Genomic DNA, 17666 nt, shown 5'->3' with positions numbered 1-17666 from the left:
ATGCGCCAGAGTACCAACGCGTAAGAATTCACTCCCCTCACTGGCCTGACTGTCCATTTCCTCCTCCTCCAACTCCTCCAACTCCTCTTCTTCTGCCCATACACGCTGAACAGTGAAGGACTCAACAATGGTCCCCTCTTGTGTCTCGCCAACATTCTCCTCCTCTTCCTCCTCATCCTCCTCCACCTCCACCTCCTCCGATATGCGCTGAGAAACAGACCTCAGGGTGCTTTGGCTATCAACAAGGGAATATTCTTCCCCCGTCTCTTGTGACGAGCGCAAAGCTTCCGACTTCATGCTGACCAGAGAGTTTTTCAACAGGCCAAGCAGCGGGATGGTGAGGCTGATGATGGCGGCATCGCCACTGACCATCTGTGTTGACTCCTCAAAGTTACTCAGCACCTGACAGATATCAGACATCCACGTCCACTCCTCATTGTAGACTTGAGGAAGCTGACTGACCTGACTACCAGTTCTGGTGGAAGTTGACATCTGGCAGTCTACAATCGCTCTGCGCTGCTGGTAAACTCTGGATAACATGGTCAGTGTTGAATTCCACCTCGTGGGCACGTCGCACAACAGTCGGTGAGCGGGCAGTTGGAGGCGGCGCTGCGCTGCCCTGAGAGTGGCAGCATCTGGGCTGGACTTCCTGAAATGCGCACAGATGCGGCGCACCTTCGTGAGCAAATCAGACAGATTGGGGTATGTCTTGAGGAAACGCTGCACTATCAGATTTAACACATGGGCCAGGCATGGCACATGTGTCAGTCTGCCGAGTTGCAGAGCCGCCACCAGGTTACGGCCGTTGTCACACACAACCATTCCCGGCTTGAGGTTCAGCGGTGCCAGCCACAGATCAGTCTGCGCCGTGATGCCCTGTAATAGCTCTTGGGCGGTGTGCCTTTTGTCGCCTAGGCTCAGCAGTTTGAGCACCGCCTGCTGTCGCTTAGCGACGGCACTGCTGCTGTGCCTAGAGCTACCGACTGATGGCGCCGTGCCCACGGATGGTAGTTCGGAGGAGGAGGTGGAGGAGGGGTGGGAGGAGGAGGAGGCATAGTAGGCCTGAAACACCTGGACCGAGGTAGGCCCCGCAATCCTCGGCGTCGGCAGTATATGAGCAGCCCCAGGGTCAGTCTCGGTCCCAGCCTCCACCAAGTTAACCCAATGTGCCGTCAGCGATATATAGTGGCCCTGCCCGGCAGCACTCGTCCACGTGTCCGTGGTCAGGTGGACCTTGTCAGAAACGGCGTTGGTCAGGGCACGGATGATGTTGTCTGACACGTGCTGGTGCAGGGCTGGGACGGCACATCGGGAAAAGTAGTGGCGGCTGGGGACCGAATACCGAGGGGCGGCCGCCGCCATGAGGTTGCGAAAGGCCTCGGTCTCTACTAGCCTATAGGGCAGCATCTCCAGGCTAAGCAATCTGGAGATGTGCACATTAAGGGCTTGGGCGTGCGGGTGGGTTGCACTATATTTGCGTTTCCGCTCCAGCGTCTGGGGTATGGAGAGCTGAACGCTGGTGGATGCTGTGGAGGATCGTGGAGGCGACGATGGGGTTTTTGGGCCAGGGTCCTGGGCAGGGGGCTGACTAGCAGCTGACACAGGGGAAGGAGCAGTGGTGTGCACGGCCGGAGGTGAACGGGCTTGTTGCCACTGAGTGGGGTGCTTAGCATTCATATGCCTGCGCATACTGGTGGTAGTTAAGCTAGTAGTGGTGGAACCCCTGCTGAGCCTGGTTTGGCAAATGTTGCACACCACAGTCCGTCGGTCATCCGGTGTTTCCTTAAAGAACCTCCACACTTCTGAAGATCTAGCCCTCGCCGCAAGAGCCCTCACCACGGGAGCTTCACTAGTTGACAGTGGCGCTGATGCACCAGCTCTGGCCCTGCCTCTCCGTCTGGCCCCACCACTGCCTCTTCCAACCTGTTCAGGTCGAGGACTCTCCTCCGTCTCAGAAGCACTGTGTTCACCCGGCCTCTCAACCCAGCTTGGGTCTGTCACCTCATCATCCTCCGATCCCTCAGTCTGCTCCCCCCTCGGACTTCCTGCCCTGACAACAACTTCCCCACTGTCTGACAACCGTGTCTCCTCATCGTCGGACACCTCTTTACACACTTCCACTACGTCAAGAAGGTCATCATCTCCCACAGACTGTGACTGGTGGAAAACCTGGGCATCGGAAAATTGCTCAGCAGCAACCGGACAAGTGGTTTGTGACTGTGGGAAGGGTCCAGAAAACAGTTCCTCAGAGTATGCCGGTTCAAATGGCAAATTTTCCTGGGAGGGGGCAGACTGGGGGGGAGGAGGCTGAGGTGCAGGAGCTGGAGGAGTGGGGATTTCGGTGACATGGGTGGACTGCGTGGAAGACTGACTGGTGGTGGACAAATTGCTCGAAGCATTGTCAGCAATCCACGACATCACCTGTTCGCACTGTTCTGGCCTCAACAGTGCTCTACCACGAGTCCCAGTAACTTCAGACATGAACCTAGGGAGTGTAGCTCTGCGGCGTTCCCCTGCTCCCTCATCAGCAGGTGGTGTCTCACCCCGCCCAGGACCACGGCCTCTGACCCCTGCAGTAGTTGGACGCCCACGTCCCCGCCCTCGTCCTCTACCCCTAGCCCTGGGGTTAAACATTTTTAAAATGAGAGTTATAACTTTTTTTTTTTTTTTACTTTTTTTTTTTTTTTTTGTGTGTTTTTTTGTGTTTTTTGTTTTTTTTTGTGTTTTTTGTTTTTTTTTGAGTTTTTAGAACCAAACAATCCTATCCTATTGCTATGGCTATTTTCTAGCCAAGTATCAAAGGAAGCACACTACTATGCCAGATGAGATGACACTGAGTTATTGCCTAATAGAAATCCAACCCCTACTGAATTTTGCCACTTCAGCCTTTGCTATGGATATGTGCGCCACTAAGCGCAGAACACAGCGGTCGCAAGTCTCACTACAAATTGCTCAGAATTGGCAAGTACATGCACTGCAGAAACTACAGCCACCAGCAGATCAACCAGAAATCAAATATATAGAACGCTACTGTAGGCTTCAAGAAGCTATTTGTATTCTCCTATGGCTATTTTCTAGCCAAGTATCAAAGGAAGCACACTACTATGCCAGATGAGATGACACTGAGTTATTGCCTAATAGAAATCCAACCCCTACTGAATTTTGCCACTTCAGCCTTTGCTATGGATATGTGCGCCACTAAGCGCAGAACACAGCGGTCGCAAGTCTCACTACAAATTGCTCAGAATTGGCAAGTACATGCACTGCAGAAACTACAGCCACCAGCAGATCAACCAGAAATCAAATATATAGAACGCTACTGTAGGCTTCAAGAAGCTATTTGTATTCTCCTATGGCTATTTTCTAGCCAAGTATCAAAGGAAGCACACTACTATGCCAGATGAGATGACACTGAGTTATTGCCTAATAGAAATCCAACCCCTACTGAATTTTCCCACTTCAGCCTTTGCTATGGATATGTGCGCCACTAAGCGCAGAACACAGCGGTCGCAAGTCTCACTACAAATTGCTCAGAATTGGCAAGTACATGCACTGCAGAAACTACAGCCACCAGCAGATCAACCAGAAATCAAATATATAGAACGCTACTGTAGGCTTCAAGAAGCTATTTGTATTCTCCTATGGCTATTTTCTAGCCAAGTATCAAAGGAAGCACACTACTATGCCAGATGAGATGACACTGAGTTATTGCCTAATAGAAATCCAACCCCTACTGAATTTTCCCACTTCAGCCTTTGCTATGGATATGTGCGCCACTAAGCGCAGAACACAGCGGTCGCAAGTCTCACTACAAATTGCTCAGAATTGGCAAGTACATGCACTGCAGAAACTACAGCCACCAGCAGATCAACCAGAAATCAAATATATAGAACGCTACTGTAGGCTTCAAGAAGCTATTTGTATTCTCCTATGGCTATTTTCTAGCCAAGTATCAAAGGAAGCACACTACTATGCCAGATGAGATGACACTGAGTTATTGCCTAATAGAAATCCAACCCCTACTGAATTTTCCCACTTCAGCCTTTGCTATGGATATGTGCGCCACTAAGCGCAGAACACAGCGGTCGCAAGTCTCACTACAAATTGCTCAGAATTGGCAAGTACATGCACTGCAGAAACTACAGCCACCAGCAGATCAACCAGAAATCAAATATATAGAACGCTACTGTAGGCTTCAAGAAGCTATTTGTATTCTCCTATGGCTATTTTCTAGCCAAGTATCAAAGGAAGCACACTACTATGCCAGATGAGATGACACTGAGTTATTGCCTAATAGAAATCCAACCCCTACTGAATTTTCCCACTTCAGCCTTTGCTATGGATATGTGCGCCACTAAGCGCAGAACACAGCGGTCGCAAGTCTCACTACAAATTGCTCAGAATTGGCAAGTACATGCACTGCAGAAACTACAGCCACCAGCAGATCAACCAGAAATCAAATATATAGAACGCTACTGTAGGCTTCAAGAAGCTATTTGTATTCTCCTATGGCTATTTTCTAGCCAAGTATCAAAGGAAGCACACTACTATGCCAGATGAGATGACACTGAGTTATTGCCTAATAGAAATCCAACCCCTACTGAATTTTGCCACTTCAGCCTTTGCTATGGATATGTGTGCCACTAAGAGCTAAACACAACGGTAGCAAGTCCCCCTGCTAATTCCTCACAAAATGGTAAAAGATGCAAATTAAAATAAAAAAAGTAGAACGTTATTGTAGCCCTAAGAAGGGCTGTTGGGTTCTTTGAGAATCACTCCTGCCTAACAGTAAGCTAATAGAACACCCTAACGCTTTCCCTGACCAGCAGCAGCTCTCTCCCTAGCGGCATCCAGAGACAGAATGATCCGAGCAGCGCGGCCAGCGGCTAGTCTATCCCAGGGTCACCTGATCTGGCCAGCCAACCACTGCTATCGACGTGTAAGGGTACCACGTCATGCTGGGTGGAGTGCAGAGTCTCCTGGCTTGTGATTGGCTCTGTTTCTGGCCGCCAAAAAGCAAAACGGCGGGAGCTGCCATTTTCTCGAGCGGGCAAAGTATTCGTCCGAGCAACGAGCAGTTTCGAGTACCCTAATGCTCGACCGAGCATCAAGCTCGGACGAGCATGTTCGCTCATCTCTAGTGAAATCCTGAACTTTATGATGGAAGTCAAATCCTCTTCCCACCTGCATTCATGTCCGAGTCCGTCCTCTGCCCTGATAAGAGCGCTGATATATTGGTCAGTACAGAAGGTTAAGGGTAAGATTTCCATTTTTTTGTGATCAGATCCTAAGAATATGTTCTAATTTTTTATATCTTGACCATATAGTCCACTGGCAGCGTGTACTATCAGTAGGGAACGCTAGATGACAGAGATGTATTATGTATCACACCTCTCCCTGATGTAGCTGGGGGTCTCTATGTGTGTGCCCCCCGCTCAGCCCATCCCCCTGTATTATCAGTGAGGTTATTCCTTACCTGTTCCTTCAAAAGGGTGGCGCAGTACATGATGAATGGAGGAGGCTGAGTGTGTGATTACACAAGACTCCTGCACCCCTTATCCTGACAACATGAGGGGTGTCACCTTCTCATACTGCATTGTTGTAGTTAAGTCAAATTAGTGAAGTATTTCTCCATCTAGGGAAAGTAAATCTCAACATGTATCTGCGTAAGAGCTTTACTAATAATGATTGGGCCACACGCCCCTGACTGAGCTGTGCGACGAAGCCGGAAACATGCAGCGGGGCAAAAAGGCCGTGATGGGAGTCGTCGCCGACTTCTACAGCAGCCTCTACGCCCCGAAAACCACGGATTCAGAAGCCGCCGAGAGGTTCCTAGCAGGTATCACTAACCCCCTTGATCCTGCAGGTGCCACGGCAATGGATGCCCCTTTGACGGTGGACGAGCTGCTCTCTGCCGCTAAATCCTTTAGACCCGGCAGGACTCTGGGCAGTGACGGTCTCCCGGCGGAGCTCTATGTAGCGCTGGGGGACCTCATCTGCCCGGACTTGCTGGAGCTCTTTGAGGAGATGGTGGTGGAGGGCAGTATGCCGCCGTCACTGAGGCAAGGAATGATCACGATCCTGTACAAGCGGAAGGGAGAGAGGTGTGACCTGAAGAATTGGCGTCCCATCTCGCTCCTCAACGTGGACTACAAGATCCTGGCAAAGGTCCTAGCAAACAGACTGAAGGGCGTCATAGGGAAGATCATCCACCCGGACCAGACCTGCGGCATCCCAGGCCGCAGGATTGCAGACAGTCTAGCCCTCATGAGAGACACGGTGCATTGCATCAGAAGCTGCCACATCCGCGCAGCCCTGGTCAGCCTTGATCAGGAGAAGGCCTTCGACCGAGTCTCGCATGAATTCATGGGTAAAGTACTGCGCAAGCTTGGTCTGGGGAAAATGTTTTGTACCTATGTTAACCTGATGTATTCAGACATTTGCAGCACGGTGTTGGTGAACGGCTGGAAGACTAACCCCTTTCCCATCCTTTCAGGGGTTAGACAAGGCTGCCCCCTTTCACCTCTTCTCTTTGTTTGTGTTATAGAGCTGTTCGCAGAATCTATCCGGCAGAGAGGAGAGATCAGAGGGATCACCGCACCGGGACCAGGACACGCCGAGGTCAAGTGCTCACTCTACATGGACGACGTGACCGTCTTCTGCGCAGACCAGCGTTCGGTGACGGAACTCGCCCAGACGTGTGAGCTGTTCGGACAAGCTTCGGGGGCAAAGGTCAACTGCAAGAAGTCGGAGGTCATGCTCTTCGGGGACTGGCACCCTGCTTCTTCTGCACCTCTTCCCTTCACCATCCAGCAAGACTTTATCAAGGTTTTGGGGGTTTGGTTTGGGAAAGACGGAGCAGCCACGAAGTCTTGGCAAGAACGCTTGGCCAAGGTAATCCAACGGATTGGACTGTGGGCCCTCAGACAGCTTACCCTCACGGGGAAAGCATTGGTCCTGCGTAACGAGGTGCTGCCTGTGCTACACTACACGGCACAGGCATGGCCTCCCACGGCCAAAGTCAGCAAGGCCATTACCAGGACCGTGTTTAAGTTTGTTTGGGGTTCAAAGATGGACAGAGTCAAAAGGTCTGTCATGTACAAGGAGCCACGCAAGGGGGGTAAGGGCATGAAGCTTTATTGGCTACACACACATTTTTCTTTAATTTATTACACTATAGAAAATCTTTCTTTTTTTAACATAATTTTTGAAGACATTATTTATATCAGATATTTATATTCAGATGTGATGCTAATTAGGCTCCAGCATCAGAAGGGGCTGCTGGGGGGGGGGGTAGTATAAGTATCGGACAAAGATAACGGGGCATTACACATTTATTTAATATGAGCCTACAATGTGGAATAGTGCCAACTTTATGGAAAACGTCGGTTATAGTTCCTGTAAATAAAGTCCCCCGACCGAAAACGTTAAACGATTATAGACCAATAGCGTTGACCTCTGTGGTCATGAAAATCTTAGAAAGACTGGTTATGCGGCACTTATCTAGTGCAGTGAAGGATTTTGTAGACCCACTACAATTTGCATATCGCCGTGGGCTGGAAGTAGATGATGCATTAATTAACCTGTTACACAGAGCATGTGCTCACCTTGAATCCCCCAAAACAGAGGTACGCTTGACTTTTTTTGACTTCAGCAGCGCATTTAACACAATCATTCCAGCATTGCTAGAGTCTAAGCTTCAGGTTATGCAGATAGAACCGATAATGATTAGATGGCTAATGACCTATCTGCGCGGCAGACCACAGAGGGTCAGGTTGGGTGACATATGGTCTGATGAGGTGGTGTGCAGTACGGGGGCCCCTCAGGGTACTGTGTTAGCTCCCTTTTTGTCTATTCTATACACCTCGGATTTTAGGAAAAACGATCCGGCCTGTTTTCTTCAGAAATACTCGGACGATTCGGTAATGGTGGGCTGTATCACAGAGGGGGACAACAGTGAATATCGAGAGTCAGTGAAGACATTTACTGAATGGTGCAGCTGAAATGGTCTTGTACTAAATGTAAATAAGACGAAAGAATTGGTTATAGATTTTTTGAGGAAAAAGGGCGCTACGCCCAAACCGCTCACTATAGCAGGGACAGAAGTGGAGCAGGTGGGTAGCTATAAATACTTGGGCGTGATTATTGACGCTGGCATGAGCATATCGAAAAGGTCTCCAGACGTGCTAATAGTAATCTATTCTTTTTACGTAGACTAAGAGCATTTGACGTCCCAAGGACTATGATTGTCGGCTTCTATAATACGGTTATGGTGAGCGCATTTGCATTTGCCCTAGTGGCTTGGGGCAACTGCATTTCTAGTAGGGACTGTAAAAAGATGGATAAAATAATTAAGAAAGCCTCCTCGATAGTAGGTTTGCCATTTGATAGATGGGAGAAACTTGTACAGTGCGGGATAATAAGGAAATTGGAAAAAATTAGAAATAATAGTGACCATCCAATGCATGGCGTGCTGCAGGCACAGATTAGTGGTTTTAGTTCCCGTTTTATTCTCTTGCGATGCAGGAAGGAGAGATTTAAAAAGACGTTTATACCGGCCGCTCTCGAGCTGTCAAATATCGCAATTAGGGGTAAAATAGGAAAGTTTTAGAATGTACGACTATTGGGAAGAAGGGTACTATTTTATTACTTTTTATAATTCATTTAATTAATTATTTATTGAATACCAAGTGAAATTTATATTTACGTGTACCGGTGTTTCTTTCTGTTCTATGGTATATGTGTTTTTTTTTCTATGTGAGTTTTTTTTATATATGTGATGTCTTGTCAAATTGATGTACTGCGGATGTGACACTTTAAGTTCCCGTTTGGGATAATAAAGTATTGTTAAAGTATTATTAAAGTATTATTCTATGTGGGCACATTAGTGTATGTAACTATGTCTCCAAAAATGTTATAAAATGGGTGCACATCCCAGTGTGCAGAGAGCCAAAAACAAAGAGCCACACGGTCCAATCATTTCTTATAAAGCTCCTATGCAGATAAGTGATGACTTTTACTTTCCCATGATGGAGAAATGCTTCACTAATTTCACTTACCGTATATATACTCGAGTATAAGCCGACCCGATCATAAGCCGAGACCCCCAATTTTAACACAAAAAAACTGGGAAAATCTTTTGACTTGAGTATAAGCCGAAGGTGGGAAATGCATTGGTCACAGCTTCCCAGTATATAACCAGCCCCTGTAGTGTATAGACTGCCAGCCCCCTCTAGTGTATAGCATGCCAGCCCCCTGTAGTATGCAATCTGCCCAGCCCCCTGTATGATATATAACCCCCTGTAGTATACAGCCTGCCAGCCCCCCTATAGTATATAGCCTGCCAGCCCCCTGTAGTATATAGCCTGCCAGCCCCCCTATAGTATATAGCCTGCGCAGCCCCCTGTACTATGTAGCCTGCCAGCCCCCCTATAGTATATAGCCTGCCAGCCCCTGTAGTATACAGCCTGCCAGCCCCCCTATAGTATATAGCCTGCCAGCCCCTTGTAGTATATAGCCTGCCCAGCCCCTGTAGTATACAGCCTGCCCAGCCCCCTGTAGTATATACCATGTCATATACCATACCATACCTGTAGTATATACCATGCTAGCCCCCCCCCCTGTAGTATAAAGCCTGCCCAGCCCCTGCACACAACATAATTCCTCTAGGAAAAAAAAAATAAACACTGCACTCACCTTGCGACGCCCCCCGACAGGTCCTATTCCATACCACGATGCTCCAGCATCGGCTCCGTGTCCCTGCGCGGTCAGTCTCTCGCCTACATCATAGTGCATGCCAAGCAATGGACAGTGCAAGTACACAAAGCCAATGTTGGAGCATTGCAGTATAGAAGCGGTGACTTCAGTGTTTGTTTTTTCTCATGACTCAAGTATAAGCAGAGGAGAAGTTTTCAGCATGTATTTTGCACTAAATATATACACAGAAACCACAACAATGCAGTATCAGAAGTTGACACCCCTCATGTTGTCAGGATAAGGGGTGCAGGAGTCTGGTGTAATCACACACTCAGCCTCCTCCATTCATCAAGTACTGCGCCCCATGTGGAGGAACAGGTAAGGAATAACCTCACTGATAATACAGGGGGATGGGCTGAGCGGGGGGCACACACATAGAGACCCCCAGCTACATCAGGGAGAGGTGTGATACATAATACATGTGCAGCTATTACACACCAGTCACTGTGGTTATTATAGGAGACACAGAACTGATTGAAGAACTTTACTTACAGTTATAAAAAATAAAAACTGCACTTCTGCTTTTCCCTTTGGCTTCTCTGACCTGACAGCAGAATGTAGAGCATCACGATGGCAGCGTATAGACAATGTATATGTCTAAGGACACCTGCAATTTGCCATTTTTCGAAATTCTAAATCATAGCACTTTCAGGCAGATCGATTTACCACCTAAATAAGTTGTTGAATAACATTTCCCATTTGTCTACTTTACATTTTCGAGAAATCACAGAGCCTGACACTCAGTCCGTCAGCAAGGCAACATATCTTTGTTTCCAACTAATTCAAATCAAAACTCACAGAAATATCGGAAACACTTAAAACCGTAACTTTTATTAATTCCCTTTTAAAAAAAAAAAAAGAAAAAGCAAAAAGAATTTTTTCTTGGACATTTGTCCCATTAATGATAACAACATGTAGTAGTAGTAGTAGTAGTGGATACACTCACAGTATATGTCTTTATGACATGAATCACATAGACCCACTTACCCTATGCGTTTCGCCGCTTGGGGTAGTGCGGCTCCTCAGGGGTCTCACTGTGGGAAAGCGAAAATAGTCTTCTCACAGAGTTAACAAGCTTTACAGCAAAAATAGTAAGGGTGCTGTCACACGTCGCGTTTACCGCATGCGTTTAAAAACGCATTGCAATAGCTGGAGAGTGATTTGCCTAATTAAACAGCTGCTAACACCTGTGTTTACAAAACGCAACCGTTAACGCATTGTTAACGCATGCATTAACATCGCGGTTAACGCATGCGGTTGTTAACGCATTGTTAACGCATGCGTTAACATCGCGGTTAACGCATGCGTTTTGTAAACACAAGTGTTAAGAGGTGTTTAATTAGGCAAATCACTCTCCAGCTATTCCAATGCGTTTTTTAACGCATGCGGTAAACGCGACGTGTGACCGCACCCTAACAGTGTATCAGGATGTCACTCGTCCAATTTATACATACATCAGAGGTTCTTATATATAGTATTGCCCTTACGGTTAATTGTAAATAATACCAACTCGTTTACACCATTATGTGTTGATAATTATAAGATGGTACCACATAGTTAATAAACACCTAAACCAAAGGAAACAATTGTAAAGTGCATCTGTGTCTCTCCACTAACCTCCAAACAATCGTGTCCAGGCGTCGGTACCTACACATGCAAGCTAAGTATTCTACCACCCTTTACCTTTCAGGTGTTGTTACAAAGATATTACATGTAACACTATTTGTGGATGTCACTAGAGGCTAAGGCAGTGATGGCGAACCTTTTAGAGACCGAGTGCCCAAATTACAACCAAAATCCGCTTTTTTAATCGCAAAGTGCCAAAATAGCATTTTAAGCAGTAACGTATTGCTACTTGTTCTTCCACATCTTTCAATCGTATTGGCCCCCTGAGGCAACCAATACAGTTGAAAGAAAGAGTACAAATTCAGACTTGTTGTAGCTTCTCACCAGGGTCTCTCTGTAGAGAAAGAATGAAGGGTCCAGCAGGGGGACCTCAAAAAGATACTGCAGCCCTGTCCACGCCTTCTCACTTTTCCCGCAGTACCAAACAGTCAATGAATTGTTGCTTAAAAATAGCGCTGAGAGCAGCATCTCTAAAGTTGCCTGGGACTGCTGAAAGATTTGATGGATTTGTTTCTGTCTGGTGAACTCTGTCCTGGGGTGATAACCTGAGTGCCCACAGAAATGGCTCTGAGTGCCACCTCTGGCACCCGTGCCATAAGTTCGCCACCACTGGGCTAAGGGATATGTGCAATGTAGCACAATGTTACAGTTTCTGATCCTCTGCACAACAGCACTTAGGTTTTGAAACACTGTAGCAAGTGCAATATCTATGGATTGTTTGAAATCCTTCTTTCTCTTGTATATATCTATCCTCTATGAATTTTGATACTGTGAATTAAATGTTGATTAATCAATCCCTATATGGGCAAGAGTGCAATTTATGGTTATGTTTTGGACGATACAAAAACTACTTGAGCTTGTTTCATGTTGGGTCCGAAAATAGATGGTTATCCTGCACTGACACGTGTATGAGGTTAATGGAGAGACACAGATGCACTTTACAATTGTTTCCTTTGGTTTAGGTGTTTATTAACTATGTGGTACCATCTTATAATTATCAACACATAATGGTGTAAACGAGTTGGTATTATTTACAATTAACCGTAAGGGCAATACTTAGAGATGAGCGAGTATACTCGTCCGAGTATACTGCTCGGTCGAGTATTAGCATACTCGGACCGGCTCGTTACTCGGACGAGTATCTCGCCGGCTCGAGATTGAGCATTAAATTAAGTGAAGAACAGTATTTTTATTACATAATAAAATATCCCAGATGTTTACTGATGTTTTGCTTGTAAGAACACATTGAAATAACACTATTCTTCACTTTCCAGGTGTTCGCGCGTGTCTCCCAACCTATCGGAAGACACGCGTGCACATCTGCAATGTGAAGAATAGAATTAAAACATTAAAAACAGTGAAAACACGAACATTTAAGTGCAGAACACATTGAAATAACACTATTCTTCATATTGCTGATGTGCGCGCACATCTCCGACATTATCGGGAGACACGCGCTAACATCTGCAAAGTGAAGAATAGAATTAAAACATTAAAAATTGACTTTAATGGGGTTCGTTATTCGATACGAGCACCCGAGCATCGGGAAAAGCTTGTATCGAATAACGAGCACCCGAGCATTTTAGTGCTCGCTCATCTCGAGCAATACTATATATAAGAACCTCTGATGTATGTATAAATTGGACGAGTGACATCCTGATACACTGTTACTATTTTTGCTGTAAAGCTTGTTAACTCTGTGAGAAGACTATTTTCGCTTTCCCACAGTGAGACCCCTGAGGAGCCGCACTTCCCCAGCAGCGAAACGCGTAGGGTAAGTGGGTCTATGTGATTCATGTCATAAAGACATATACTATGAGTGTATCCATATCTATGGAATAAATAGAGTCCTGGGTCTGCAATTGGCCCAACGAATATTGAACCTACCAGGAGACTACTACTACATGTTGTTATCATTAATGGGACAAATGTCCAAGAAAAAATTCTTTTTTCTTTTTCTTTTTTTTTTTAAAAAGGGAATTAATAAAAGTTACGGTTTTAAGTGTTTCCGATATTTCTGTGAGTTTTTACTTTACATTTTCATCATTTTTGAAATGTCTGGATAATTTAATTTGATGTCACGTGTCATCTTACAATTTGTTATGCAATTTCTCCCGAGTACAGAGACCCCCCCACGGAGCTGGTTGATGGCTTGTTTTTTGCGCAAGATGTTGTACTCCACACCAGTATCATTCTGGGGTACATATGTTTTTTTGATCACTTTTTATAGCATTTTTTTGTGGGATTCAATAGGTAAAAATCATAATTTTTGGCGGGTTTTTAACAGTTTTTTTAATGGCATTCATCGTTCGGGTTCAATTATGATTTACTTTTATTCTACGGATTGTTACAGACGCGGTGATACTATATATGTGGGGTTTGTGTTATGATTTTGACTTTTTTTAGCATTATATGTCTCTTTATATGTTATGGGGCTTATGGGCATTTTTATTGATTTATTTTTCATTGAATAACTTTTTTGTATAACTTTTTTACTATTTCCACCATGGGACATGAAAAAGCAATCATCTGATTTGCTGTTCATGATAATACTCTGCAATACTGATGTATTGCAGGGTATTAGCAGTGTCAGCCTATGCACATGCATACATACACATACACACAGCCTATATGTCATTGACGCCATCTATCAGGCACCGCCTACACTGCCAGATTGGACCCCAGAGTTACCATAGCAATGATCGGCGCACCCCCCCCCCAACAGTGTGGGGGGACCGATCGTGGGGGAAAGACACCCCAAAGGCATGTTAAATGCTGCGGTCACGCTGACCACGCCATTTAACGGGTTAAACACCCGCGATCGGAGCCCACTCTGACCGCGGGTGTCGGCCACATGTTACACCTGGCATCAGCACTGCGTCCGATATATCAATGCTGAGCGCCAACAGGTTAATGTTATTAAAGAAGTGCACCATAAACAGACAGCACGACGGACACAAAGGGCCTTTAACAAAAATTTGCTATGGGGCCCAATCACTTTTAGTAAAGCTCCAAAGTGGATATTTGGCTGTATTTGCTTGTTGGAGAAATAATTCAACCATTCCCCTTAAACACAACAATGCAGTATCAGAAGGTGCCCCCCTCATGTTGTCAGGATAAGGGGTGCAGGAGTCTTGTGTAATCACACACTCAGCCTCCTCCATTCATCATGTACTGCGCCCCCATGTGGAGGAACAGGTAAGGAATAACCTCACTGATAATACAGGGGGATGGGCTGAGCGGGGGGCACACACATAGAGACCCCCAGCTACATCAGGGAGAGGTGTGATATATAATACATGTGCAGCTATTACACACCAGTCACTGTGGTTATTATAGGAGACACAGAACTGATTGATGAACTTTTATTGACTCTTTACTTACAGTTATAAAAAATAAAAACTGCAATTCTGCTTTTCTCTTTGGCTTCTCTGATTGGACAGCAGAATGTAGAGCATCACGATGGCCGCGTATAGTCAATGTATATGTCTAAGGACACCTGCACAGGATGAGAATATGAGGACGTGTTATTAGTATATTCTACAGTGAGGACACATCCTCATGGGCTTCTATGGGCTCATACACACGGCTGTGAGTTTCGGGGGGCGATGGACCCTTCACTTTTATCGTATTTGGGTGAAATCCTGAACCTTGTGATGAAAACCAAATCCTCTTCCCACCTGCATTCATGTCCGAGTCCGTCCTCTGCCCTGATAAGAGCGCTGATATATTGGTCAGTACAGAAGGTTCAGGTTGAGTAAGATTTCCATTTTTTTGTGATCAGATCCTCAAGATATGTTCTAATTTTTTATATCTTGACCATATAGACCACTGGCAGCGTGTAATATCAGTAGGGGGCGCTAGATGACAGAGATGTATTATATATCACACCTCTCCCTGATGTAGCTGGGTGTCTCTATGTGTGTGCCCCCCGCTCAGCCCATCCCCCTGTATTATCAGTGAGGTTATTCCTTACCTGTTCCTCCACATGGGGGCGCAGTACATGATGAATGGAGGAGGCTGAGTGTGTGATTACACAAGACTCCTGCACCCCTTATCCTGACAACATAAGGGGGGCACCTTCTGATACTGCGAAGTAACTAAACATTTCTCCATCAAGGGGAAGTAAGTCTCTCCACATAGGAGTTTTACTAGAAATAATTGGGCCCCATAAAAAACTTTTATAAATGACTCTCTGTGTATACTGGGATGTTTGAATATGATGCACCCCTTTAATAACATTTATTGAGTCAATCACATCCATTAATTTGCCCACAAAGTAAAATGTCAGTTTTGTTGGCCCCCACATAGTATAATATCCCCTTATCTTTGTCTGATATTTATATTATCCCTCCCCCTTGCAGCAGGCCCGAAAAATACGTAATTCTCCATCTCTTTTGCTCCTCCGAAAGATAACCCCCCCCCCCCCCACCCCACCCTCAGGCTGCGGTCACATACAGACTTTAAATTGAACTTTGAAATGTAATTCAAAGGCTGCAAAGAGGAGCTTGGCCTTGTCACAGATTGTTAACATTGTGTTTACATTACATTTACATTGTTGTCCAACTTGGGTCGGGGGAGCTGTAAAGAAAATGGACATGTACTCACCTCCGACGCTCCCGGTCTCCCGATCTGCCCAGCGATGTATCAGATGCAGGTACAGGCGACGGGTGGATGTAATGAAGCTTTATTGATAATCATTGGTCCCATTACAGCTAAAAACTCTTGAAACTCCAATTGTCACTTGAACAAAAAAGATTTTTGTCTGGAGCTACAATTATAAAATATACAGTTTCTATGGATCTTATCTTGTACGTAACCCGGGGACTGCCTGTAATAACACAATGCAATTGGCTCCTCGCTGCACCCTTTGAATTGTGCTTCAATAGGCAATTGAAACGCTACAGCCCAACACTGAAGCAATGGCTGTAAGACAGCGGGAGCTACACACACATTTTTCTTTAAATTCTTACACTTCAGAAAATCTGTTTTTTTTTTTAACATCATTTTTGAAGACATCATTTATGAAGACCCCATAGTACAAATTAAACATTTTGGACCATTAACTTTTAGAAATGTAAAAAACATCAAAAATAAAATTGTCATTATAACCATGTAGAAAAATATGCTGCAGATATTTATATCCAGATGTGATGCTAATTAGGCTCCAGCATGAGGAGGGACTGCTGGGGGGGTGGTAGTATAAGTATCGGATAAAGATAAGGGGGCATTATACTATGTGGGCACATTAGTGGATGTGGATATGACTCCATAAATGTTGTAAAAGGGGTAGTATACAGCCTGCCAGTCCCCTGTAGTATACAGCCTGCCAGCCCCCCTGTAGTATACAGCCTGCCAGCCCCCCTGTAGTATACAGCCTGCCAGCCCCCCTGTAGTATATAGCCTGCCAGCCCCTGTAGTATACAGCCTGTCAGCCCCCCTGTAGTATATAGCCTGCCAGCCCCCCTGTAGTATATAGCCTGCCAGCCCCCCCGTAGTATATAGCCAGCCCCTTCTACTATATAATAATAATAATAATAATTCCTTATTTATATAGCGCACACAGATTACGCAGCGCTGCACAAAGCATGTCAAATTGGTCCCTGTCCCCATGGGGCTCACAATCTAATAAACCTACCAGTATGTTTTGGAGTGTGGGAGGAAACCAGAGGACCCGGAGGAAACCCACGCAAACATGGAGAGAGCAATCAAACTCTTTGCACATGTTGACCTGGGTGGAATTGAACCCAGGGCACCAGCGCTGCAAGGCAGAAGTAGCATGCCAGCCCCCTATAGTATATAGCCTGCCCATCCCCCTGTAGTGTACAGCCTGCCCCCTGTAGTATACAGCCTGCCCAGCCCCTGTGCTATATACCCTGCCAGCCTCCCGTAGTATAAAGAGCCTGCCCAGCCCCTGTACTATATAGCCTGCCTAGCCCCTGTATTATATAGCCCGCCAGCCTCCCATAGTATATAGCCTGCCCAGCCCCTGTACTATATAGCCAGCCTCCCGTAGTATATAGCCTGCCCAGCCTCCTGTACTATATAGCCTGCCAGCCTCTGTATTATATAGCCTGCCCAGCCCCTGTACTATATAGCCTGCCAGCCTCCCGTAGTATATAGCCTGCCCAGCCCCTGCCTAAAATATAATTCCTGTAGGAAAAAAAAACAAACATTGCAGTCCTCTTCCATACCGCGATGCCACGGCACCGGCTCTGTGTCCCCGTGCAGTCAGTCGCTGGAGCCAGGGCCGCATCTGCCATGAGGCGAGATGAAAATCTCGC

General features: G+C 46.0%; 4 non-coding genes across 4 annotated transcripts; 2 read left to right on the top strand and 2 right to left on the bottom strand.

Annotated features, from left to right (window-relative positions):
- Positions 1-5453: 5453 nt before the first annotated feature.
- Positions 5454-5590, top strand: LOC140129321 (U8 small nucleolar RNA). The gene has a single exon (XR_011855515.1). It is a non-coding gene; the product is annotated as a U8 small nucleolar RNA (small nucleolar RNA).
- A 4372-nt stretch (positions 5591-9962) lies between these two features.
- On the bottom strand, positions 9963-10097 carry LOC140129314 (U8 small nucleolar RNA). The gene has a single exon (XR_011855508.1). It is a non-coding gene; the product is annotated as a U8 small nucleolar RNA (small nucleolar RNA).
- A 4371-nt stretch (positions 10098-14468) lies between these two features.
- On the bottom strand, positions 14469-14603 carry LOC140129304 (U8 small nucleolar RNA). The gene has a single exon (XR_011855498.1). It is a non-coding gene; the product is annotated as a U8 small nucleolar RNA (small nucleolar RNA).
- Positions 14604-15335: 732 nt separating this feature from the next.
- Positions 15336-15470, top strand: LOC140129291 (U8 small nucleolar RNA). The gene has a single exon (XR_011855486.1). It is a non-coding gene; the product is annotated as a U8 small nucleolar RNA (small nucleolar RNA).
- The last annotated feature ends 2196 nt before the right edge of the window (positions 15471-17666 follow it).

The sequence above is a fragment of the Engystomops pustulosus genome, chromosome 4, assembly GCF_040894005.1.
Source record: "Engystomops pustulosus chromosome 4, aEngPut4.maternal, whole genome shotgun sequence".
In the NCBI taxonomy this organism is placed as follows: Eukaryota; Metazoa; Chordata; class Amphibia; order Anura; family Leptodactylidae; genus Engystomops; species Engystomops pustulosus.
Note: the sequence above shows the minus strand (reverse complement) of the source record. Positions and strands in the feature narration are given on the sequence as shown.